The following is a 25,289-nucleotide window of genomic DNA, read 5'->3' on the forward strand; positions in this document are numbered from 1 at the left end:
TCGGCTGCCTGCTCATTGATTACCTGTCAGAGGGAGAGGAGGGCGAGAGAGAGCGGGCCTGGGCGAGAGACAAAGAGAGACACTGACAGACAGAGAGAGAGAGAGAGAGGTGACGGGACGTGGCAGAATGAGAATGAGGAGGAAGAGGAAGAGTTCTGCAAAGTGAAACCGGGAGACGATGTGAATGACAAAAGGGGAGAAGAGAGAAGGGATGAATCCAACAGGAGGACCTGAACCTGAACCAGAACTCTCTCACACACACACCCACACACACACACACACACACACTCTCCCATCTATTTTCTGTTCATTACAACATCTCCTGACGTCACCAGCTGGGAACTCAACTCACTGACTGTTCTCATTTTCAGTCTTGTGGAGGAAACACTGTACGATCCTTGTTTTTGAATTAGTGTCTCAAAAACATCGTGATCGCAGTTGATTTGAAGTTTGCATTCAGCAGCTTAGATCATCATATAAACCCGCAAATAAATCATGTAAAAGTCAAAAGATAATAAGTAAATGTTGACTTACACAAACCTCGTCTCCTCTGTGGGGATCCTGTGCTTTAACCTATTCAACCATCCTGAACTCTTTATGTAATGTGAGTGTTGCTGTTTATACTACATCACCTGACTGTCTGACAGACAAACTGCTCCCATGTGCGATCAAAGACGGCTTCAGTACAGATGTCTGGCTGTTATACACACCACAGGCTCAAAACAGTGAGATAGGAACATAATTTACATGTAGATGTACATAAATGGCATAAATATGTTTTTAGGTTTAACAAATGGGTGTTGAGTCACATTAGTCTTTGCATTTACAGTGTGACCGACTGATCGCATCAATTTTTCAACCAAATAAACTGCCAACAAAGACAGAGAGGGTCTGAGTAAACCATTATTGCCTCCACACCCTCTGAACAATGAGAATATTTAGAATTAAAACACGTCTATAATAATCCTGACGATGCCCACCAGACAGCTGGAGAGCATGTGAGCTGTGTGGATGTATAGACGGATATTTCAACATGAAATCAAGTTACTGTGGGAAAAATAAAATGTGTGACGATTAATCTGTGCAGTCTCACACCGAAACTGAGCTCGGGCCAGAACAAAACTAACAACGCAACACTTTTGTTTTCCCTCCCGTTTTTTTCGTGGTAAAGAGATCCCAAATTTCCACACAGAAGTCTTACAGATGTCGGCATGCTGGCTGCAGAGCAGAGCTGATGTCTGTGATTTAACGATCCTCTCGCCACCTCGAGTCTCCGATGCCACGCGAGCAGTGAGGTGTTTTCTGATGCCAGGAGTTGTGTGCAGATCCTCGTGATGCGTCTCTGTACGTTATCATGCCGCAACACGAGGCGATGGCGGGAAGATGAACGGCCATCCTGTAAAAACTTGTTGCATCTGTGATAAAACTGCATGTTAGCGAGTGACCAGTACAAGACACACCTGTGCAGTCAGCATGTTGATATGCCACACCTGGTGGATGGATCTCCTTGTAAGTGCTCACTAAGAAGGATTCAAACAAACGTGCGCTTCGTTTGCGTTTGTGTTTTTTGTTCAGCGAATAATGAGCACGGAGCATCGCAACATATTTCTAAAACTTTCAGAGCCGACATGTTTTACTCTCCTCCTCAGCAGCAAAGAGAATCAAAGCTGTGTGTGAATATTAATGCAGGATTCAAAAGTCTGTCGAGGATTTTTTATTTCGTCGGGTCCATCGACGTACAATCTGATCCACTGTAGGGGAAAAAAACTGAGACGGGCCGGTGTGGAGAGAGCCGCTCGGTGACGAGGATGTAAAATGTAAATGTCAAAATGTCAAAATGTTAATGAGATTAGAAAAAAAAAAAGGCAGAGAAAGAGTTGAAAAGAAGAGGTGAAGCAGCAGAACGTGGGGGTACATCTTCCCTCTGATGTATCCCAACTATCATATCTGAGCTTTAATGATTCTCTCTGGATGAAGGAAAGAGAGACTAAAGAGAGATCAAGGGAGCCGAGGGGGTGAGGAAGGGGGAGGAGTGGAGGAGGATGGAAGAAAGAAAAGGCATTGAAACAGCACAAGAAGAGACAGAAGTGCCCTTCCAGAATACTTCTGCTGTGAGTCAGAGAGCTGCGTCGTATAGCCCTCAGTAAACCTCAAATTAAATTCTGCTGTGTTACTTTGCCAATAGAGGTATGAGGTGAAATTAAACTCAAGCTGTTTAAATTAATTTAAAACAGTAAATTCTCAATTTATTAACCTGCGCTGCAGAGAGGCAGGACTAATCCCCGTGTTCTTTCACTGCATTTCATTATATTTTCACAGGAAGTTTGTTTTCTGAGATGTTCTTGTCAAATTTTGTTGCGAATGTTAAACTCAGCACTTCGTCCGTGTTGTTTACTATCACGTAGAGAAAGGAGAGAGAGTCGCTAACGGCCGATTCTACCGAAAACCTTTTCCTTTATTCTCCAGTGGATGAGTCAGAAGAAGCTACTCTGGTTTTTAAAAGTGACGGTCAAAACCAATTTCAGTCCCCCAGCACCTGGCGTAGGCGGTTCTTTGCTGTAGACCAGCTGATAGCCCTTCTCCACCAAATCGGTTCAGCTGCTGCTTCGTTAGGATCCAGTGCCAAGACCTGGGCCTCGGTCCGGAGAACTGGTTCCAGAGTGGCACCAACACTGCTGGTCTGCAATAACAGACAGCTTGTGTCAGACCACTTCTGACCGCTAACCCAAAAAACACAGAGGTAGTGTAGCTTGTTCTGACGGATCCAACATAATATCAGTATAAACAACAGATTTTCACCATGGACGTCAAATCGATGCAACATGGGTCAGAGGTCCAGGCATGTTTGGCTGGCATGTAAAGCCAGAGGCAACACTTTTAAAGAGTCGATGTAGTTCGCCATAAATGTTCCTACGATGCAGGGAAACTGGAGACGTAGACACTGACCGAACGATGTGACTCTACGGGGGCTGTTGTGTCTGCAGGAAAGCTTCAGACCAGCACTAGCACCTCGATAGTTTGGTCGAAAGTGGGTAAAAGTGTCTGGAACCAGAACCAAACCAAACCTGGTTCCAGAACAGGCACCGGCTCTGAACCAGCACCTGAACCACCTTGGCTGAAAAGGAGTATGTGACTGTCTGCTGCAGCAGGTAGAGTCAAATCAGTCCCAGAATGCAAAGCTGAATGTCAACTCTTCATCAACTTAATCTGCTCATATTTGAAGCAGTTCCTTTCCTATAAAGCAGAAAGGACCTGCACTGTGCTGTCAACTGCAAACTAAACATTCCTTTAATGAGTTACAAGTCTCTATTTTTAACTCATTGTGTCTCTCTGGGTGGGCGGGCTCGAGGTTTGACTGACGGGAAAGCGAAGGGGGCCGGTGGGAATAAGCTGTGTGAGAGGGGATTCATTAGCACTCTCAAAGGGGACACAGTCATTTATAATTAAATGCAGAAGCCGTTCAATAATAGATGATCGGCGACGAACGCTTCCCTGTGATGGAGCGTGAGACAAAATGCAGAAGAAGAAGACGAGAGAACAGAAGCTGCGAGACGAGAGGAGACGTGAAGCAAACAACCTTCAAGATGGCTGAAAGTAATCACGCACGGTTAAAAAAACAAAAACATTTCAGTCGAGTCAGCAGCTTCTATCTCAGCCTGTGAGCTCAGACCACAGCTTAATCTCTCTATCGTGAGATAATACATTGAGTTCACAGTTTTTAAGCCTGTTAGCGTGAGAAGATAATTCATTCAGAGCGACCTTGTTGACATTAATTCCTCCTCTTATTGCCCCATAACCTCAAACATCACAAGTGCATCCAAACTGCTCGTCAGATGGATGAGTAGCATTTGTAAACTGCAGCAGTATTCCCTTTTTCTAATACCTTGTCCAGATTTAAAACCTGCATAAGAAGGAGGGAGTTTTTTGGGGTTATTGGCAAATTTCAGTTTGCCTTCAAGGCCGGAGGGTAAATGTCAATAAAAGGGGGAAAGTCTCACATCAAGGTGAGTGAAATTTGGGAGCTGTTTCATCCATTTTCAGAGGGCAAACTGAGCTGAGAGTCTCAGGGACGAGTGAAGCAGGATCACCTCTGCTTCTGGGTCGGGTTGCCAGGTGCTGCACAGAAACACCCATTTCTGCTTTGTATGATTTGTATGATTAAACTGCAGAAGAACCTAACAAATGGAAGGCTGAGATGATGGCACATGATTCCAAAAGTTGGGGGAAATATATCCAGATTGCAATATCATAGAAAACATCATTCAAGATGAGACCTCAGTTTTGTTTATTTCCTTTCATATCCTCACGTGTCTTGCTGTGACTTTCTATCCCGTCTGTCGATTTTATAATTACACTCTACTCTAAGAATGTGAATGGACTCAGTTTGCTTCCTGCAGACGATGCAGAGCACGAAGCAGGAACACGCCGCTCTGCGTTGACGGCGGCGAAGACGGATGACTGTGATGTGTTGAGGCGCACAGATTTAACAGGCGTGTCACCAGGCAGATGTGGCAGGATGTGGATCAGCTGCCCCCGTGAGACCCGAGCAGGCGGAGGTGGACACGAGGTCAGCCTTCACTGCCTGTAAGACGTCTACGTGATGTGTTGCTGTTTTAAGTCGCTGAATGTAAGAAGATGCCGAGTCAGCTCCTGTTAGTGTTTCAGTGTGCTGCTCAGGCCTGCGGAGTCTGATGGAGGTCGAAGGCTGTCTGATGTGCATGTCAACACCTTCGACATATTTCTGTAAGTGTGATGAGGCGGCTCACGGCTCCGTCACATGGCTGACGGTGTTCTTTCAAACATCTACAGGCAAAGACAAACTCGCTGCTGTAGAAGCAGCTGAAAGTGGTAAAAAATATATATGTATATATATATGTATTTACAGCTTGTAGGATTCTTGTTTTGTTCGACTCCATGATGACAAAGGAAAAAAAGGGTGTATTTGACCAAATGTCTCGCAGCGCCTGGAGAGAGTTATTAACACAGCGTTAATGGCGCTGTCACTGAGGACACTGAGGTCATATCCTCGGGTGATGTGGAGATTTTTTAACAACCTGTTGCCATGTGAGAATTTTATTTTGGGTGGAAATCTGGAGCGGAAAAAAAAATCTGAGTCCACAGGGCTCCAGACTGATTTCCCACACCGATTGCATGGTAAACTAAATTAATTCATTTTATCTGCAATTGCAATTGAACAAACTCTGAAAATTATTCTTTAATCAGAAGCAATAGCCAAGATTATTGTACACATCTCATATGTGTGAGGGAGACATGATGTAGTTAGGTACGATTAGCAATGACCGATGACCCTGCATGCTCTGCAGCTGCTAGCTAACTCATTAGCATCAGGCACACCAGCCAACAAACGAGGGAGCAGCAGACTGTTGTTCAGCCGAAAACAGAGTATGACAAAGAGCGTAGCCATCGAATTCAATGAAAGAGCCGCTGCGCCAGAAACACACTGCAGTAGCTGCGAATATTAGCATAAAACAAACAGCCCCCGAGCCAAATAACGAGGGAGCAGCAGTGAAAGACTGTCGTTCAGCTGATAACCGGATACCACAAAGCACTCAGCCCCTGAGCTAAAGAACAACAGACTCATTTAGCAACTGAGATTAGCACAAAACACACAACCCCTGACTCTGTCGTTCAGCAGCTAACCCAGTTAGCACAAAGCACACAACCCCTGACTCTATCGTTCAGCAGCTAACCCAGTTGGCACAAAGCACACAACCCCTGATTCTGTCGTTCAGCAGCTAACCCAGTTAGCACAAACCACACAACCCCTGACTCTGTCGTTCAGCAGCTAACCCAGTTGGCACAAAGCACACAACCCCTGACTCTGTCGTTCAGCAGCTAACCCAGTTGGCACAAAGCACACAACCCCTGACTCTATCGTTCAGCAGCTAACCCAGTTGGCACAAAGCACACAACCCCTGACTCTGTCGTTCAGCAGCTAACCCAGTTGGCACAAAGCACACAACCCCTGACTCTATCGTTCAGCAGTTAACCCAGTTGGCACAAAGCACACAACCCCTGACTCTGTCGTTCAGCAGCTAACCCAGTTAGCACAAAGCACACAACCCCTGACTCTGTCGTTCAGCAGCTAACCCAGTTGGCACAAAGCACACACTAACAGCAGTAAGGCGTGACGCACTTTTGCTCGTGTTGATTTAATTGTTGATTATTCATATATTTAAAAGACTAGGAAAGCTAAGAGAGCATGCATGTCATTCCTCTTTGTGCATGTGTGTATTTATAAAAAAACAAAACAAAACAAAAAAGTAGCACAGCGAAAGAATCAAATTTCTTTTAGGGGGGATTACAAGTGCACCTTCTTCTTCTTTTGGAGTTTGTAAGTGTTTTTCAGCTTGTCAGTGATCAATAACACGAAGTCCATGGACCACTGGTTCGGTACCTGCTTCGATTTCCGAATGAATGTCAGCTAATCTCTGTCAAACACTGCACTGTTGTTCTGCTCCCGGTATCAGTTCGTTTCCCCAATATTCTGAGAGCGTCCCTCCTGTCAAATTGCTTCCTTGTTGAGATTAGTTTTGCCTGCAAGTCCTCCAGAAAAATGATGTGTGGTTTGCTGAGTGTCGGATGGCGACTGCTGGGAGCTGATGTTGTTTGCTTGGTCACTGCTGATTGACAGACTCTGGGCCAGAATCCACAGCCGGAGGATTCATTACACTGGAATGTTTGTGCAGTGAGAGCATGAGGCATTCTCTGAAGCTTTCAAACAAATGAGAATAAAAGCTTTGTCCACAGAGTGTACTGCAGTGATGGAGGTGCTGATAACGATAAGATCGACTTGCAGTTAGAAACAAGACCGACGCTGTATCCTGAATTCACAGCACACTAATTATCTACAGTAAGCACTACAAGTGGTGGCCCACGGGCCGAATGTGGCCCTTTAACAACCTCGTTCTGGCCCTCGGGTCATTTAGTGATGAGACTAATTAGCCCATTCATTAGCAATGACTGTTGCTAAGCACAAATTGATCTCATTTCATTAAAAGTTTAACCCTGGCTGTTTAAGCAAAGTGAATTTATGTGAAGAACCACTTCTGTGATTAAAAAGGTATATTTTCTTTAACATTTGTACATTGCAGTTTCTCTTTTTCAATTGGGGAAGTAAACAAAGACAAAATACATCTTCATTATTCTGGCACATTTAATTCAGAGTCTTACAGGTCAGGGACGACAGGGAATGTAAATGTCCGGCCTACTGGTACATTTTTTTAAAATCTGGCCCATCTGAAAAAGTATTTGAATAGATCATCACATTATACTTCTTTATCACTTAACTTATCAGTTCATCATCAGACTTTACAATGCAAGTAGCACCGACTATTAATTTTTTCCAGGTAAAGAAATTCATTTCATTTCCTCACGCACTGCATTGTGAGAGAAAAATGTGACAACTGACAAAACAACTGAGATGCCCGCCGACGTGTTCCGACCCCAGGACCAGTCATTACTACATTATTACATGAGTATTAACGAGTAGGAACGCGCCCATCTTTGAACTCGGTCTCATTTTGATCTGAACTACACACCTGTAAAGTTACGTGAATGTGTCTTGCGCGGTTGTGACGCAATCGCACTGAATGTAAGCTACAATTCTACTACAATAAATAAGAATCACCAGGGCAATATGACAGAAATCATATCCGGGATATTCTAGCAAGACATCTTCCCAATTAGCAAACGTTCCTCACACTACGTCTCTCCAGCGTAGCTCACACAGCCATTTGCAATTCACATGCGTATAATTTGGGATAATGTCATCTTGCAAACACGCTCACAAAATATGGAAATGCTAAAATGCTCATGTTAACTGTGTTCAGCATCTTGGTTAAGAATGTTAGCTCGTATTTGCTAATTAGCAACTGAGCACAGTGTTCCTCTCTGAACAGCCACCTGAAGGCGGCAGGTATCTGTCACATCTGTGGTCTGTAATTGGAGTGAAGTCGTTACCGGCGAGACGCGCTTTCGTTCAACCAGCACCGGGCTGTCGGAAAATAACCACAGAAACGCGCGCACATCGAACTCTGCGGTCACGATTCGTTATCTGACATTATTTCCACAGCGGTGTAAATCATCAGGTGTGTTAAAACTGCTAAAATTAAAATTTGACCTTCTGTTCCCATCAATCTCCTCCTGGTGTCTCCGTCTGAAGGCACCAGCCTCCACAGTTTAGAGCTGAAGTGGAACCAGGAGCATCTGAAGTTACGTCACTGCCGGAAATGGACATGAAAGGTTATTTATGTGTAAAGTGAATACTAACGGACCAAATATTGACCCCTGTGGCACCCTGGTAACGATGGCGTCTATGATTCAGTCTCAACAGTCTGAATTCTCCCTGAGACGACACTTACTGCTGAAAGCACTGAGGCTCCGTGCTCGTTAGTAGTCATCAGCATGTTGTTCTGCACTGTCATAATGATTATAATGTGTCTGTAATGAGCTCGGCCTCCTCTAGGGGACACTAGCAAGACTTCAGACTGAAAATCCTGTTGCCTCACCTGACTCACCGCCCGGAGGAGATGTTTGTGTGAATGAGACCTTGTAAAGTGGAAACTGAATGGTTTTCAGCCCAGAAAGCTTACAAACACACACACACGCACACACACACACACACACACACACACACACACACACACACGCACGCACGCAGACAGACACACACAGTTTTGACAAAGTTCCCGGCTGCTGCCGAGTGCAGATATGATTTCTCTCCTCTGTCAGCTCCTCCGGCTGTGTATGGGTCTGGTGGGCGTTATTGATCGGAGGAGCATCATCACCCACACTCAGCAACACGCTCGCCAAAGGTCAACAAAGGTCACGGAGTCAGCTGCGAACCCTGAATACTTTTTTTTTTCTCTTTTTATTGACTTCCACGCTTTTCTCTCGCTGTGTGCGCAGGTCGGTTCTTATTAAATGTTGCGCAGCATCGCCGGAGCCTCAGAGGGGAAATGCTTTTGGCAATCTGGGGAGCAGTATTGATAGATTAATGATCAAAAGGTCGTTTAGATACAACAGCGTACAACTTTTTTTCACCTAATAACAGGGCTGTAGTACTTGAGAACAGTCTCATTGATGATTTCAGTCTGGAGAGGTCTTTGTCTGGGTCTTGTGGATGTTCTGACTTGGTGTTGTTTACTCGGATTAAGTCTGACTCACCAGATGTAGGCGCCCGTTTCAGGCGGCATTCCCCTCCTACCACCTCAGAAAGTAAGTTACTCGATGGTCGATGGTAGGAGCAGTGGAGCGCCTGCAGGAGGATGTGACGGGGTCAGGAGTCAGCTGGCACCTCAGCGGCAGCAGCAGGAGCAACAACAGGACACGTATGAATGTATGTGAACACCCACGTTCATGATGCAGCCGGATGTCTCGTGAACAATACTGGAAATACTAATAATAATTAATACTGGAAAACTGGATTCTCTATGCACCGCCTGCCTGGCTCGATCGGCTCTATGCAGCGTCGGCATGTATCCTCCTTTTTAGCGCTAACCAGGTCGCTAACTCTGCAAACTGAAAAAAAAAAGCTACCTCCTCATCGGATTCAGCCATTTCTAGCCCATGCCGAGGGTTTCCTCACTTGTAAAACACGTTAAGATTAGATGGAAGACCGACTACTTTCCCCTTAAATGTGTGTCGGCTTGCTGACATCCCAGGTTACAGTCAGCACTCCGTCCAGAACTGACAGATCGCTGTGATCATCTGGTTCTGTGAGACTAACTCGGACTTGTTTCAGCCTTTATGGGTGTTTTGGTTCTGACGTGACTCGGTCTCTTTGGTGTTTTGACTTTGAATTGTTCGAGTCCTCTGGGAGTTTGAACTCTTGTCTCTGTCTTGCAGGTCATTCGACTCGGGTCAGTCTCGGCTGTACGGGACTTCTGGATCAGACTCTTCTCATTCTCAGTGATGCTCTGATTGACTTGTAGACTCGAACGTGTCGCTGTCACTTTCATTTTTAACGCTGTCTTGTCGTGGTCTTACAGCTTCTTGACTCTGACTTGTTCCAGTCTCGTAGATGTTTTCATTACCGTGTTGACTTTGATTTGTCTCAGTCTCAAACTCAACCAGTTTACTTGAATAAATATATTCTTCACAACATTTCGGGCTTAATTTAAAAAACATACAACATTCAGGATAAATTTGACCTCTTCCGTGGTACGAATGGACGTCAACAAACCGTTAACTCGTGTCTTAGCTCAGTCTTGGACTCAGATTCGATGTAAGCGGTCTTGAATTTCAGTACTGCATCTTAAAAAAATCCTCATACGCTGAATACGCTGAACCCCGTCCCCTCACTCCCCTCCCCCCCTTCCTGTAACGGTATCAACATTAAAAAGGACGAGTTGGAAAGAAAAAAAAACACAGAGCAGGTTTTCATATTGGACTTCATTCATATGCACACGCTATTCTACAGCTGGAAATAAATCCCAGAGGCAAAACAGTGAATATGTTTATTAAATCACTTTTTTATTTTTTTGAGCAGCGCTTTGATAAATTCTTCTTCAGTGGCAGTGAACTCTGTCGGAGAATAGGAGAAGTCTGTTTTAGCTCCGGGGGATGAAGAAGCAGCCTCATCCGGACGGCTGCGGACCCTCGAGACGCTAAAAAGCGAGCGGCTGCAGAGACTGCTGGGCAAAAAAAAAAAAAAAGAAAAAAGAAAAAATGTTGTTCGTAAACAAGCAAACAGCATAATCAGGCCAGCTCCCAGGGTCTGTGCACAGCAAAAGTATTTGAGAGTTTGGAAAATGTGAAAATAATTATTCATGAGCTCTTCCCTGGAAGCAGGTGAGTTTGTTTGGATGCTTGCTCTGAAAAACCAGGACTCACATACAAATGTTCCGGCAGAAACACTGAAGCCAAACAGTTTGACACCTTTAATAATAAGAAAATATGTCATAAATATCTGTATTATGCAGTCAGAGGAGAGGCAGCAAGGAAACTTCAGACACAACAGTGGTACTGTGTACAGAAGACGCCCCCCCGCTGTCCTCCGTCTCCCAACAGGACTCCCAAACTGAAACCCTGAGGGACGAGTTTTATATAGTTTATCTAAGAACAGCCTGCAGCATCTTTTGGTCTTTGTTATACGACATGTATCGCCTCTGTTCACGTCAAAGTCTTGTCAATAGAAATACCAGAGTATTTATAGTTCTCCACTGTTCACTCACTGCCCTTTAAAGAGTAAAGACACCCAGACAACAGTTATTCATTATTAGAAAACTTGATTATCGTTCGTCGATATCAGAGTAAGTAATACGTCAGTGTCAAGTTCACAGAATAGGACGCAAGACACACAAGCCGACACGTAAAACACAAAAGGCAAAATATGAAATACAGAAGCGAACTAAAGCTGAGCAAAGTACAATCCAAGAAAAGCAAAGTATCAAAGGGTTATTTAAACAATTATCCAATAGGATACAAGTAAACACAAGAAGAGGGCAGGAAACAGAAAGGAAATGGAAAATGTAAAACAGGATCCACGAGGGCAGAACTTCAAAATAAAACAGGAAATAACAAAACCACAACTAAAACCCAACACTCAAACACGTCCTGTAACAACGGGGTTCACATTCATTTTAAAGTTGCAGCATTTAATGGTCAACTATGAAATCCTGTGTGTATAAAAAGTTCCCATGAAGTCAAAATTGCTGTGTGAAGTGTTTTTATCACACAGGTCTGGGTCGAGGCCGAACAGTGGCAGAAAAGCCGTTTTGTTGGTGTTTCAGTGGTATTTTGGGGTTTGTAACTTCACTGAAAACACTAAAACACGTTGATGACTCATCCTGCACTCGAGGGCGTACACACATTTCTCATCCAGTAATCAAATAAAAAGAGAAACGCCTCCAGAGCGGTGTGTGTGTGTGTGTGTGTGTGTGTGTGTGTGTGTGTTGCTCGGGACCAGACCTCTTGATAACTTCACTCAGTGATTTGGGTGAAACTGAGGATTTTTTTTTCTGTGGAGAAAATAGAGAATGTGTTCTGGTTTTCTCTCTGCTGCCCTCGGGCCGCTCTGGACAGATATTTTCACTTGTTGCTAACTGCTAAAAACAGCCTGATGAACCAGCAGCACTGAAGAGAAAGACAAAGACAGGAAGTGGAAAGTCACAACAAGATACATGAGGATATAGTCTACAAAATAAAACAGGAAATGACTCATCAAAAAGCCCAAACCATCACATCATGTGGTATATTCTGTAAACAGTGGAGGGGAGGACGATTCTCTGTAGGTTCGACACTACATCACATCACTGTGTTAAAATAAGATATTGATTACTGCTGTTGTAACTCAGGGTGCTTGTCCCTGACCTCTGGCTGACTTTACAGTCTGATCATTAAAGATTTACAGTTTCCATCCACAGTGAAATTGCGCCTCATGTGTGGGCCGGTGTCATTGGTTCTTGGGTCACAGCCCAGAAACTGTACAACACATTACTGGGTCACATTTATTTTTTTGGCTGTTTCCTAACGTTTAATTAAATTTTCAGCAGTGATTAAGTCCTGTCACTGTTTATGTGTACGGCTCATTACACCAAAGGGGTACATTTAATTTGTGACTGAGAGGCTGACAAACCGTCCCGGTCTAAAGATAGAGAGGATGAATTTGGGTGATTGAGGGACGTTTGGACCAAAAACACAAAACCAGCTGATTTGTCTCTGGGCTTCTAGCAGAGACACACAGCTCGGATTTATATTTCCACTTGTCGCAGATTGTTTCACATGCTATCAAATGATTACATCAGTATTTCTATATATATTATATTCCTGTAACATTTTCTTCTTAACTAATTAAAAAAAAAAAAAGCACCCATCATCCACCTGACAGCAGGACCGTCTCTATGTTCATGAACCCTCGGTGACTCACATCCTGTCTCGTCCTTTGAGTGTTTTATGTTTTAAATATCAAGCAAATATTATTCAATAAGTCAGAGTGAACATATCCGAGCTTGAAATGTAATTTCAAAGCACTATTTCGCAGCACATTTAACCATGAATATGACTGTTTTAATGGGAAGCTGAGGCGCAGCGTGAAACAAAAACACCTAAAACTGAAGAGACTTTCGTCACATGTGAAACACTTACAGATGAACAAGTCCAGCAGATTTCAGGCAGCAGGTCAGTAACGATGTTCAGACACTCGCGCTCTTCTAAATCAAGAAAAACTGCGATCAGAAAGTTTACGTTGATGATGTGTTAGTTGGCTGGTTTGATTAACAGATCCACGAGTCTGGAGGTTTATCACACAACAGAAGACTTAATATTCAGAGGATTTAGAAACCCGAACCTTTATCTTAGTGACAGTTTATTTGGCATGTAGACAAGTTAAACACTGAATTGTACATTTTCCTGATAAAGGATTCAACCAGGCATGCATCAACCCATTTTCCTCTGCTTGGGTCGCAGTGGCAGCGCGCTAAGCAAGGTCTTCTACTTGTCCTCCTCCCTGAGGTGATCCCAGGCCAGATGAGATATATAAATTCTCCCACTAGTTCTGTGTCTTCCTCTCCCATAAATCCTCCAAAAGTAGCATCCAAATCCAACACATCGTCAAAACTCAACGACAGACTACGTTGATTTACAGCGTCTCCCAAAACAACATAGATGTTCCCGTGTAACAGCGACATACGTAGCTGATCTTTGTCGGACTGGTTTGTTTTGATAAGAGAACTAAATGTGATGGTTTGGGTTGGAGTCACTACATTACACTTACATCCTAAACATACCTACAGTACATTGGTAAGCTACAATAACTCCCTCACTCGGATCGATGCACAGACTCACAGATACATCTACCGGCAATTTCAGGGGAATACTGGGATCAGAATCTGAACAGCTCTTGCATTAATGCGAAGCGTTAGAACAACGTATACTTTTTCTGTTTCTGTTGTTCTTTAGTGCTGCAGGTGAACATGGCTGACACAGCGGTCCTCACGCGTTCGAATTGGTGAAAATGAACGTATCCCCTTTCAGCTGAAGTCTACAAAGAGCCACAGAAGGCTGCCTCCTGATGTCAAGGCTGCTCCCACACATCTGTCACTGATATAATCACACTTTGAAAGGTGAACATAACAAATGCACCTTTCACAGGCGGATGCATTTACATCTTTAAAGCATTTGTCCAGAGTAAGTCTCGGATTTTCACATTCCGTCTTTGCTGCTTCTTGGATCCGTCTGCGCTCGACTCTTTTAAATAATCTGATTGTTATCCGATCCATTCGCCACGCGGGAAAAGGGGCTAAATGGGGTCTGAGATCAGCTCGGTCCAGCTCCGATGAAGGCGGCAGCCGCTCAGGTGAGTCTGAGTCGGTTTTTGATCAGTTTGTCTTTTCACTCTGAAACTCTGATCGTCTTTATGTAACCAGGCAGCTTTGTGTTGTTGCCATGGCGTCGATATCTGACACTCTGCTGCAGCGCCTACATGATTTAGGTGGCACAGTCACATCTGAATCAAACACACACACACACTCACACACACACACACACACACACACACTGTATAACTGAAGTGTGTGTGTCACAGTGAGGGTGGAAAGACAGAACACAGTATTTAGTATCTGCTGCCTCTGTGAGCTGGCTGCATGTTAAATGGTTCCACTTCCTTTACATTTACGTTTACAGTAAATACACACACACACACACGTATGTATAATTTATTTTCAGCGTGTATGCAACAGTTTTTTCTATGTTTGATGTTTTTTGTTTGATGTTTGTGCTCCTGTATTTATTAAAACCTAAAGGCTTTGGGTTTTATATCAATGACTACACGTCGTGCTGCAGGAACTGATGTTGCTGGTTGTTGTTGTTGTTGTTGTCAGGACGGTTTAAAAAAGGGACACGTGGAGTTTCAGCTCACAGCTCTGCACTAGTGTGGCCGTAATAAACCTGCTGTGAATGGATCAAAAGACAGGCATCCATCAGTCCTCCAGATCTGTCTGGTGGAGTCAGACGCTCATCAGTCGTCTCTCTATAGGCTGTTTTATTGGACCGCGTTGCTACGGAAACAGATTGGGTCCAAGTTCAACCCGCTGCCAGCTGTTGAACGCAAACCTTTTTTCGTCAGGCGTCCACTGACGGACCCGTCGCGCGAGCTCATCGACACCGTCCATCACGTTCTGTCAGAAGAGTTCAGCTGACGTCGATACTGGATGGTGTTAAAGTGGAGAAATGGATTTTTGATGCCAACACAAACATCTTGATGCACAAATAATTCATGTGCCGGAACATTTGGAGCAGCAGAGGCTCAATTATTCAGCAGGACTTTTCTTTAAAATGCAGGTGTAAGGTGCTCGTGTCCACATTATGTTTTAGTTGTTTTATCATGCAGGAGTGCTGAGACTGGACCTCCTCAGAAAGGCGGTTCTGGCGGCCTGCTATGGACACCAGCTCCTCCGCCAGGGGAACCTGGGAGGGAAACAGTGGGCGGCAGTACAATTGGATTTCCTGCCTGCTCGTCCTGTGGTGTTTCTCTCCCGGCACTTTTGGCTGCGGCGAGTTAAACCGAGCTGCACCAGTTTTACTCCGGAGCGTTGAGCCGAGCCGCGCCCCCCCGACGGACCTGCACCGGACTAACAAGCACCGTCTCTCCCTAAAAAAATCAATACTCAACTCATGTCTGTGTAGGAAACCTTTATAGAAGTCAGTGTGGTCAGCTCTCAGTACTCGCGTAGCTTCGAACTGAATCTCTTTAGTTTCATACTGTTTCGACGTGTTCGCCTTCAGCTGTTTCAGGAGACGCGTCGCGCTGATTCATAAGTAAAATCTTTTAAATGGCTAAATAACAGGAGGCTTTTATTGTGAAGAAGGAAATGAAACGTGTGTGTAGCTGAATTAGCGCACGACTCGCAGCTAAGGTCGAAGACGAACCAGCAGAGAAAACAAAGACCACGAGAGGAAGATGGAGGATGATCACACACAGGTGAAACACATCAGGGAGGAGCAGACGGTCATCAGGGTGGGAAACACACGAGGCAGGAAGGGGATCTGAAACGAGAGGAGAGTTCAACACCAAAATAAAACAGGAAGCAGAACTGAGAGAACAAGAAAAAAACAGAAAACATGACCTTAGTGTGATGAGACACTGAGGTCATTGGTTTAAGAGACACTTTCGAGCAGGTGACAGTCAGGTGAAATGTAAATTCCTGCCGCGGCGAGTCTGACCGAGCAGAACCAGGCTGGCAGATGTGATGGAAAAAGAAAAAAAACGCTGCTGCGCGCCTCCGTCATCCAGGACTTCCTGCAGAGGAATCTGGACAACCTCTGTGATTCATCCAGCCAGGCTCACGTTGTGCTCCGTGTGTGTGTGTGTGTGTGTGTGTGTGTGTGTGTGTGTGTGTGTGTCTGACCTGGATTCTGCCTACTCACACACCTGTCTGCAATCAGCTCGTCAGCCCACAGCTTATTAACCCGTGTTCTCCTCCCACTGTTCTCCAGATTGCTGTCGCTGCCACCGCGGTAGCTGCACCCAGGTTAACTTTCTCCTGCCTTTATAGTTTCACTGTGTTCCTGTGATGAACGCTCGGCTGTCCTGCAGCAGCGCGTCACGTCTCATCCCTCCTGTCCAAGCTTCTCTTCACCGGCTCCGCTTTAGAAGTTTTTGCTGATGACTTTTGTAGCTCTTGTTGCACAGTAGACCTGCGCTGACCTCGGACGAGCCTGTTGGCAGATTAGATCCTCAGGTGGGGCCGTTCTGGTCAGAGCGGCATACCTGAAGAGATAACGCTCGTAGAATCAGTAACTTCCTCTGAATCACGTCTCAGCATCCACTTCTGTTGACTTCCTTTATGTGGAGTCACCGTCATGAAACAGATTTTTTTTATCCCTTTAACTGCTCTTAGTCTTTGTATCTGTTTTTTTTAAGTCCTTTCATGTGACGTCGTCCTCTTGCCGTCCTTGATGTGTGATTTTATTCTTTTATGAATCCCTCCATTTTCTTTCTCTCTTACTTTGTCTGTGATTTCGCCTCTTTAATCACTTTTATTCCTTTGAATTGCTCTTTGTGCTTTAACTCACCTCAGACGAGGCTTCCTTGTGTTCGGCTCTCCTGTTGACTGTTCATTCTGTCTTCATGAGCTTCGTCCTTTTGCTTGTCTGTCCAAGCACTTTGTAAATTGTTTTTCAAAGGTGCCTCATACATAAAGATTATTATTATCCAGTTCCTGCCTCCGTGCTAACCTGCTCCTCCTCCTTAACATCTCGTCTCAACCATCTCCACTGTCATGAACCTGTTAACCTACATCTGAACACCAGTCTGAGCTCCGTGCTCGTTCTTGCACGCTGTTTGACGATATGATAGTTGCGTCATCATAGACGGTATGTTTTGTGATTCTGTGTGTCTCTCAAAAGTCTAAAAATATGAAATGGAAGCGGTAAAGTTTTCCTTTGACAGCTCTGTATCAACATCCACTGTCTGCGCCGCGATGCTGCTGCAGTCACCGAGGCGCACACCTCATCACCGTGTCACCGCCGTCTAATTTAAGCTTCGGCATGAAATAAATAAAACATCTTCTGCTCTGGATCTTTGTTGTCTGCAGAGAAGCTGAGAAACAGAGCGGAGAGCTGCTCGTCGTCTCTGTGACGTCAGCGAGAAAGACTCAATCGCACCGATGTGGTCATTACGTGGCGTTAACGCGTACAGTAAGACTCGTCGTCACCACGACTCCGATCTGGCTTTCATTAAAAAGAGCAGCTTCCATCTGAACGTGTCTACTAATTAATGCACTCTGCTCTTGTTTCCACCAACCCCCCCAAATGTTGAGAATGTGTAATTAGAAACTGCCATCTGTGTTGTAGCAGAGATCAGTCCTGAGGTCACTCACACATGAATCCATGGATTTTTACATGATGATTAACAAACTGCCTCCCACTTCTTGCTGTACTGGTTCCCATCCCATTAAGGCCAGTCTCATCCCATCGCTGATACAGCTCGGGAGGCTCTCTGGCTACAGTGGACTTAATGACGTGTGATACAGCGTGTAGCCGTTATGGCGGATTCAGGTTCGGCTTCAGAGACGAGTTCCTGGATCTAAATGTCAGGAGGTGACACAGAATCCAAGCTCGGGCTCCCTCAGGGGGGATAAACAGCGCAGCGACTGAAGCAGGAGGTGTGAAGATAAGCATCAGAAGGAGAGTGTGTCTCAGTATACAGGTGATAATCTGATGCACTCTGTGTTTTTCTGCCCTGGTGTTTATTTGTCGCTGTAAACTGCAGATTTGTTTGCACAGTTATGCAACCAGTTAATTACATTTCCTGCTAATCCTCGCATAAATCGTGAAAGTTTTCTGTAGTGAGACAAAAAAAAAACTGCGTCACTGTATTTTATATTATCTAGAAGAATAAGTCAAGAAATTACTTTTATGCGTCCTGCAGGCTTTTCTCCCCCCCGAGTCTTCACCATCACTTCCACATTTTCTTATTCAGGAGAGAAACAGCCGAGCGGCTGTGAATGATGCAGTCGACTCTGGAGGGCAGAGTCTTCATCACACAGCGATGTCCTGAGTGCTTGTCCTGTCTTAAGCTTCAAAGAGAGGAAAAATCCTGTCTTCTCACAACAGAAGCATTTCCTAAACTCCTCAGACCTCGCTGTGTCAGACCGTGTATTTCATCTTAACTGGGATAGGAACTTTACAGATTTTTCATCCAGCCCCGTATCACAGAGCCTCCCAGGTTTAAACGGTAAAAATCAGCCAGATGACGCATAACACATCATCTGCACGAATGTTGTTCCACATTTTGTAAGCGTGTCGTGGTCAGGTCGAGAGAGAGAGAGAGAGACCCCTGCTCCAGGTGATGCTGTTTATGTCTAGTTCTTAATTAAAATGTAAGTCGCAGATGTTCAAAAACACATTTTAGTCGTCTGTTTGGCTGTAATACAATAAAGTTTGTTACCAGCCAGCAGCTGAACTGATTACTGTTTCAAAACGAACTCCGTGTCACGACAGAGCAGCGCCCAACTCACGCAGTGCATTCTGGTTGTCGTAGGTTTTCTACTGTTAAAGCTAAATGGAAAAACAGCCGTTTTCTCTGTTTCCTTTGGTGATGTTGCACCAATTAGAAAAAATATTTGTGTCTTTTCTTCTACGTGGACATCCCAGATGTATGCAAGAGCCATTTTCACGATGGTGCAATAATTCTTTAGGAAATCCTACGCAGAACTTGTTAGCTTGATCCTAGCATGCACACTTCAGGCCAGCATCTGTGATCAGAATATAATATCAGCAGCTGTCTCGCTGCTCTGCTCGCTGACTGGTGAGCTCACTCTAAAGGACGAGAACAACTTGAGCCTCGATGAGTCGAATCATTAATCACTCGGTCGGAGGAGAGGAAACCCCACCGCTCTCCTCTGTTTTACATTTATATTCGCACCTTTTAAAAATTAAAATCTCAATTAAAAATTTTTTTTAAAAAATTTTTTCTCACTCGAAATCGAGGGTCTAAGGACGGAGAGGGTCGTGCGCTGTGCAGACTGTAAAGCCCACTGAGGCAACGTGATTTGTGATTTTTAATATATAAATAAAAAATGACTTGACAGGTTTTCTTTCCAATTATCAGCCGGGATAAAGATTTGCTGTCGTGTCAGTACGCAGAGATTTGATGTCAGCGTCTCTTCTGTGACAACTGAACGACACTCGCCTACCAAACAGCACAAGAAAATGACAATTGTGCTGCTGTAGCTGTACACACAGTATATAACCACAATGTTCTGCTTTGTTAAACAGAGGAAACACAATACAGCCTTCTAGGATCGTAAGACTTCAGATTACTTGAAGCTCAAGGTAACAGGAATTTCTCGTACTGTTGTTGTGGTAGAGACCCGAACGCGACCACGTGATAAAAATGAAACATTTCTATGACATATTGATTTCCCCCGTTCGTAGTGTACTGTACACTGACACCCAGAGCTTTTACCAGCGCAGCCCAGCAGCAGCTCTCAGCCCGCGTTTGATTGCATGTCAGGTTGAGTCATGCATTAATGGGTTGGGCTGGGACCAGAATTGATTCAGAGATAATTGTGGGAAACAGATTGCTTCGTGTTTGTTTTGAGCGTTGCCCTGCAGGACTCTCCTCCTCAGACAAAAAGAAGATGTGTGTTAAAATGATCACACTGCTGTGTTTTTTTATCATGTTAGAAAGGCAGAATAATTGACTCGGCTCTCTCTCCTGGACCGTACCAACGCTTTGTTCATTCAGTTGTTGCTCAGGTCCACAGTCCCAGTGTGTTTTTTGGAGCAGGTGCAGCCCGGCTCAGGTGGAGGCTGGGGTGTAGCTCCAGAGGCTTCCTGGCCTCTGTTGCTACGCTGTGACCTCCTAATGCTCAAGTTAAAATCAGCTCCACACTGAGCAGACCGACGCTGCGTGAATTCATACTTCAGGAAGAAAGTGAAGAAACAAGAAAACATCCTGAGCAGCTGAAAGGGTTCTGCAGGTTAGCAATGTGTGTGTTTGTGTGTGTGTACGTACAGGTGTGTGTGTGTGTGTGTGTGTGTGTGTGTGTGTGTGTGTGTGTGTGTGCAGTGCTCAGTGTGTGGGCTGGTAAATGTATGTGTGTGTGTGTGTGTGTGTCACTTGCTGCGTGGGTTGAATGTCAGATGAATACATCTCATTGACATGTACAAAGTGCTTTTTCTTTACTGTTGTGATTTATGAACTGTACTACATGGTCAGAGTGTGATGCTGTTTGTGTGTGTGTGTGTGTGTGTGTGTGTGTGTGTGTGTGTGTGTGTGTGTGTGTGGGAGCCGAGGTTGTGCTGCTGTTTGAAGTGAGCAATGGGGTGCAGCGCTGCAGCTGCTGTTTGCATGCTAATGCTGCGGCAGAGCTGGAGGACGTGGGAGAGGAGGGGAAAAGGCCAGAGCCCGCCCACACACACACACACACACACACACACACACACACACACACACACACACACACACACACAATTCCAACCTGCCATTTCACACTTCTCCTGGTGGAGAATCAGAGAACAGACTGGATGTGTTGATGTGTTGCTGCCTCACCGCAGAGCATCACGAGGATCGAACCCACAAAAGGCGTCGACATTAAAGACGGACGAATTAAAACCTTCTCGAGCCGTCGATGGACGAAATGTCGAGTCTCCGCAGCAGAATAGAAAATGTGGTAATGAGGGATTACTGTGAAACTGCTCAGTGTCTGTAGGTTTTTTTACTACAGTGTGTCTGGATCATTTACTCTTGACGGCTTTGATCAGCGAGCCTTTGAGAAGAGTCCAACTGTAAACCTTCCTTCTGGAGCCAACGCGCCTGTGAGCCGATGGGAAGAGCGTAAAAATGCGTAATTATGATGATTTTTACTATGATCAGGGCCAAAGTTGTAAAAGCACTTCACATACGACATAACACCAATAAATGTATAAGGTAAAATGAACAAGATTAAATGAAGGGGAGTTTAGATGACGATCAGAATGAAGCCTGACGCTGAATGTGACTCTCAGGTCTGAAAACTGAAGCCGGTGCAGAAGTACCTAAAGCCTGCATTGTCTCCGATGGCCTGCAGGGGGCGACTCCCCTGGTTTGATGAAACATATACAGATTTAATTTGATAACAGCACAGATATGAGGATAATAGTAAAACAGAGGCAGTTGAATACGGTTAGCAACGATTAGACTGAGGTTTGTTCGTTGCAGCTATTTTAATCGCGTTTACGTGATTCTTGAATTTGAAACACTTCTGTTTCTTAGAGCTTCTTGAGCTTGTTGAAAGTAGCAAACTAGCCGCTAACACATCTCCAAGGTGGCCAGCGAGGTGAGCGTTCATGTGATTTGGAGGAGTGGGACTAAAGGTTGGATACATGTGAATTTAAACCTGCTGTTGCTGGACATATGGAGGTCCTCTTATGGATATGCTGGCAATGTAACTAATAAAAACTTAAATTTAGAAAATGAAAGAAAGGAAAAAGTGGACTTATTTTCCTTCACATCACTGAGCTGAAGTAACCAAGTGGACCAACATAAAAACACAATCTGTTCCTACACAGGCACAAGGTTCTCCTGTTATTGTCCTCGTTGAGTCATTTTTTGCTGATAGATTCATGAGATTCATGAGACATTCAGTTCAATTCAAAATACTCCATTCGTCCCGCAGGGGGGTAATTGGAAGCAGGCAGGTGTGCAAATAAACATAAAAACGCACTTAGAATTAATTCGCACACATAAACACAATCTAAGAGCAGCAGCTCCATCACCGAGTCTACAGCACCACGAAGGCACATTATGTCGATAAGTGTAAGTGTATTTATCAAGCTGCACACAACTGAAGTGACCGTCTCTGTTCACAAGTCTGACGGCTTCTGGAAGGAAACCAAACTTCCTCCTGTTTCACCAGCAAGGACCGAATGAAATGAGGAAGTAATGGATGCAGAGGCTGGATGTGAGGAAGGGGGTGAACGTGGGGGAGGAAGATGTCTGTTCAGGTCGTCTGGGACGGATATATTGAAGGCAGAGGAGGAGGAGAGAGGGGAGAGGTGTGCACAGGATTCAATCAGAGCGGATGCAAGAAGGGAAGAGAAGGTAAATGGATGTGAATATGGACGGAGGGCGGCAGAGGGAGGCTTAGCAGCATCACTGAGATAGATACAAGCCTCACGTCCATTATGTTATTCCTCCACCCAGAACAGCAGAATGCAGTGAGTCGATGGGTCGCTTAACCAGCCGGCTCCACCAGCAGGTGAAGACTTGACGGTAAATTACGTTTGAAGATTGTCTGCAGAGTAAATTTGATTTGAAAGCAGGAGCTGCTGATGAAAAGTTAATGGTATCAGCGAGCAGCCCCTCCCCCCCGGGCAGCAGTAATGACAGGTTACGACTGCATGTCAGGGACCACCAGCAGAGCTCCAGGCCAGGAGGGACTCCTCACCCTGCTGCCCAGGGCGGGGAGTCCTCTGCCTGGGTATCAATCAGCTGAAAGCTGGCTGCAGGAGCCGCTGCGTCGAGGCTGACGGGAAACTCCCCGAGCAGGTGACAGGAATTAATGTTCGATCTGGAGCGACGTCGCCTCGTATGGATTCTCTCCTGACCTTTAACCTCGGCTGCTGAGGGTTGTAAATCTTCTTCGTCAAGCCTGGAAACGACCGACTCCGAGATTAAAGTGCATATTTTTGAAATTTTTATGATTACGTCGAAATAATTTAACGTCAGCTCTGCCAGATCAGAGTGAGCTGGGTCAAGCTTTGTGTTTACACAGAGCTTCTTTACTTCACTGATAATCAGTCAAACAATTTCAGAGACGGTTGGACGAGAGCCGCAGTCTTCACTCATGAATTATAAACCACATCCAAGAAGTAAACCAGGGTTCATTTTTACATTTTTTATTTGAGAAGAATCTGAGAATGAATCACTGAATATCAACAAAACCGATGACAGTAAGTCTTGACACAAACACTGCAAAAATACAAGCAGTGGTGTAAAGTAGTCGTGCTAGTTGTTGTGCAGGTACCCATCAAGAAAAGCACAGCCGTCATAAAATGAATAATTCAACGACACACCAGCCAAATGTTATCACAGACGCAGGGTACAGTAGGTGTGCAACATACGACAGCTAACAAATACGTTGCTACAGATTTAAATCCCTCCATAGCAAAGAGAAACCTGCAGGCTACTCGTCCATCCAGACATTCACAACACTGCCTACAAGTCCAAATTCTGGAGTTCTCTTTTTACAACGCTGCGCCTTAAACAGGACTTTATGAACTTGAGCTTGGAGAACGACCCGGCCCGGCTCTGTCTGTGATCTTGTTTCACCAAAAATCAACAAAAATGTTCTTAAAATGAGCTTTTTAACACATAATTACAGTTTAATATCCTGAAAGAAGATCATAGTTAAAGCAATATGTTGTTCGGATGACACATTTTTCAGACTTAGCTATAATTTTACTGTTCATCTTTGTTTTCTCTGATGTTCAAAATATATTAACTGATAGGAACGAGGAAGAAACTACACAAATAAACCAGAATTACACTTTAATATCACTTTATTAGATCAAACAGCAGCAACTTCACATTGTCGTCTGCTTTTCAAGTTTCTTCCTGTATTATAAAGCAGGATGTCATTGACATAGCTTGTTAAAAAGCCAGCAGAATGACCGCAGCATTTCTGCATTGTGTTTGGCAGTGAGATCAGTTTTGGACAGACAAGAATGGACGGTTTGATGCTGATATGGTTAGATTTTATTTCCAGCTCTCTGCTGGAGACGCGTAGAGGCTCACGAAAACCAGCTTTGAATCCAAAAATCACGCCTCTAGAGACCAGGCGGGTAAAATAAAAGGTTTGCTCAAGGTTAAAAACGGGAAAAAAGTCCAAATCAGCAGGCAGGGGCGGCGAGGCAGAGTCATCCAGCAGGGGATCAGGTGTGAGAGCAGGTGTTCAGAAGGCAGGCGGGGGGTCGTCACCGGAAAAAAAACTTTGGCTGGGACTCTGCAGTGGGAGCACAATAGATGATCTTACAGGGAATGACTGGAGGCTGGCCAGTGTGTGCGCTGCTGGGCTGATGGGGAAGGGAACAGGTGTGGATGTCAGTGGGGGAGGTAAAGCGATGGGAACAATCAGGAGTTAGTGCAGGATGTGAAACTAGAGGAGAATGAAAATGAGGAAAACGTGAGGATAGGAGTTTAGCTGACATCGTGACGAGCTGGTCGAGGCCCAAACCAGCATCCGGAGAGACGAAGCACCTCGTGGTTTCATGTTTGTCTTTGCTGCCGGACCAAGTTCTGCCAGAAGTGACGAGAAGATTTACAGGCGCAGCCATAAATGAAGACAACCAAAACTGAACAAATAAGTTAAAAAATGATAAAGAATAAAGACTGGTGAAAGGTCCGGACTGTTCTGTACTGTAGCATCTGGAGAGCAAGTAGATATATGCAGTGGTTTATATATTAAATTTTAGTCAAAAGCAGTTAAAAAACTCAGATGGATGTCATGAAGTCTAAGTGTTGTTTTAACTTAGCATGCTAACCGGCTAGCCCCGGCTCATCACGGTCCAAAGCTCCTGTGCCGGCATCTTAATCGCCGTCACTCCCCCCCGGTGCTCCAAGCTCCCGCAAGCTGCACGGCTAACTGAGCTAACTAGCTAACAGCCCCTACAGTCATCAGCCATTAGCGGTTACACTGGTGACATGCTGGCAGGTGGCGAATTCTTACGCTTTAAAATCACCAGCAGCCCGAACGATGAAGGTTGAGACCATAACAGTCTGAAAAACAAGTCAGCTGTTCTGTACGTTGTAAGAGAAATGCAGAGAAATGAATAGTGGA

At 44.8% G+C, this 25,289-nt stretch overlaps 2 long non-coding RNA genes across 3 annotated transcripts; both read right to left on the reverse strand.

Moving 5' to 3' along the window:
- Positions 1-10,522: 10,522 nt before the first annotated feature.
- Positions 10,523-14,645, reverse strand: LOC119021322. Of its 2 annotated transcripts, none has more exons than XR_005075521.1 (4): positions 14,107-14,645; positions 13,111-13,175; positions 11,935-12,099; positions 10,523-10,655 (listed from the first exon to the last, which is right to left on the reverse strand). It is a non-coding gene; the product is annotated as an uncharacterized LOC119021322 (long non-coding RNA). The 2 variants fall into 2 exon arrangements; XR_005075520.1 differs by having other exon boundaries at positions 13,899-14,645.
- A 539-nt stretch (positions 14,646-15,184) lies between these two features.
- On the reverse strand, positions 15,185-16,298 carry LOC119021323. Its single transcript, XR_005075522.1, has 2 exons — positions 16,089-16,298; positions 15,185-16,008 (listed from the first exon to the last, which is right to left on the reverse strand). It is a non-coding gene; the product is annotated as an uncharacterized LOC119021323 (long non-coding RNA).
- Between the last annotated feature and the right edge of the window lie 8,991 nt (positions 16,299-25,289).

This window comes from Acanthopagrus latus, chromosome 6, assembly GCF_904848185.1.
Source record: "Acanthopagrus latus isolate v.2019 chromosome 6, fAcaLat1.1, whole genome shotgun sequence".
Taxonomy (NCBI): Eukaryota; Metazoa; Chordata; class Actinopteri; order Spariformes; family Sparidae; genus Acanthopagrus; species Acanthopagrus latus.